This window comes from Sciurus carolinensis, chromosome 8 (genome assembly GCF_902686445.1).
Source record: "Sciurus carolinensis chromosome 8, mSciCar1.2, whole genome shotgun sequence".
NCBI lineage: Eukaryota > Metazoa > Chordata > Mammalia > Rodentia > Sciuridae > Sciurus > Sciurus carolinensis.
The window spans coordinates 83,888,689-83,890,137 of NC_062220.1; the positions used below are offsets into that span (position 1 = coordinate 83,888,689).

Here is a 1,449-nt window from a genome sequence, read left to right on the forward strand (position 1 = left end):
ATAATTACTAATTGGTTTTGGTTTTAACATGGTACTTGGAAATAATTTTGAACTTACAGAAATTTGCAGAGTTGGTTCAGAGGGTTCTCATATACCCTTCATCCAGCTTCTTCTGATGTTAACCCACACAACCACGGTACTTACATAACCATTTCTTACAAAACTAAGAAGTCAACACTGGTAAATTACTATCAAGTAGACTACAGATGTTATTTATATTTCACTAGCTTTTGTATTAATGTCATTTTTTTTCTGAACCACATCCCAGCCAGGGTCTACCTAGCAATTTAGTTATTATGTTTCCTTAGTACCTGATCTGTGACAACTTTTTATTCTTGTTTTTCATGACTTTGATACTTTGTAAGAGTACTAGCTAAGTGTTGTGTAGTGTCTCCCTCAATTTGGATTTTTCTTATGTTTTCTCATGATTAGACTAGGGTGTAACCCATTTGGAGGATAAAGGTCAAGTACCCTCCTCATAGCATCAAACCAGGGGACATTATGTCCACATGACTTAATGTGATGGTAACCTTGATCACATCCCCATTTTCTCCACTTCAATTATTTTTTCACCTTCCATACTTTATTTATTGGAAACAAGTCATAAAGTCCAGTTCAGTGCTCGCTTCGGCAGCACATATACTAAAATTGGAACGATACAGAGAAGATTAGCATGGCCCCTGCGCAAGGATGACACGCAAATTCGTGAAACGTTCCATATTTTTAAGACCTCTACAATGAGAACTACAGAACACTAAAGAAAGAAATTCAAGAAAACCTTAGAAGATGGAAAGATCTCCCATGTTCTTGGATAGGAAGAATTAATGTTGTCAAAATGGCCATACTACCAAAAGTGCTATACAGATTCAATGCAATTCCAATTAAAATCCCAATGATGTACCTTACAGAAATAGAGCAAGCAATTATGAAATTCATCTGGAAGAATAAAAAACCCAGAATAGCTAAAGCAATCCTTGGCAGAAAGAGTGAAGCAGGGGGTATCGCAATACCAGATCTTCAACTCTACTACAAAGCAATAGTAACAAAAACGGCATGGTATTGGTACCAAAATAGAAAGGTGGATCAGTGGTACAGAATAGAGGACACGGACACAAACTCAAATAAATACAATTTTCTCATACTAGACAAAGGGGCCAAAAATATGCAATGGAGAAAAGATAGCCTCTTCAACAAATGGTGCTGGGAGAATTGGAAATCCATATGCAACAGAATGAAACTAAACCCATATCTCTCACCATGCACGAAACTAAACTCAAAATGGATTAAGGATCTCGGAATCAGACCAGAGACCTTGCATCTTATAGAAGAAAAAGTAGGTCCAGAGCTTCAACATGTCGGCTTAGGACCAGACTTCCTCAACAGGACTCCCATAGCACAAGAAATAAAAGCAAGAATTAATAACTGGGATAGATTCAAACTAAAAAGCTT

At 36.9% G+C, this 1,449-nt stretch overlaps 1 non-coding gene across 1 annotated transcript; it reads left to right on the forward strand.

Annotated features, from left to right (window-relative positions):
- Nucleotides 1-618: 618 nt before the first annotated feature.
- Nucleotides 619-725, forward strand: LOC124992058 (U6 spliceosomal RNA). Its single transcript, XR_007110056.1, has one exon. It is a non-coding gene; the product is annotated as a U6 spliceosomal RNA (small nuclear RNA).
- Nucleotides 726-1,449: the final 724 nt, after the last annotated feature.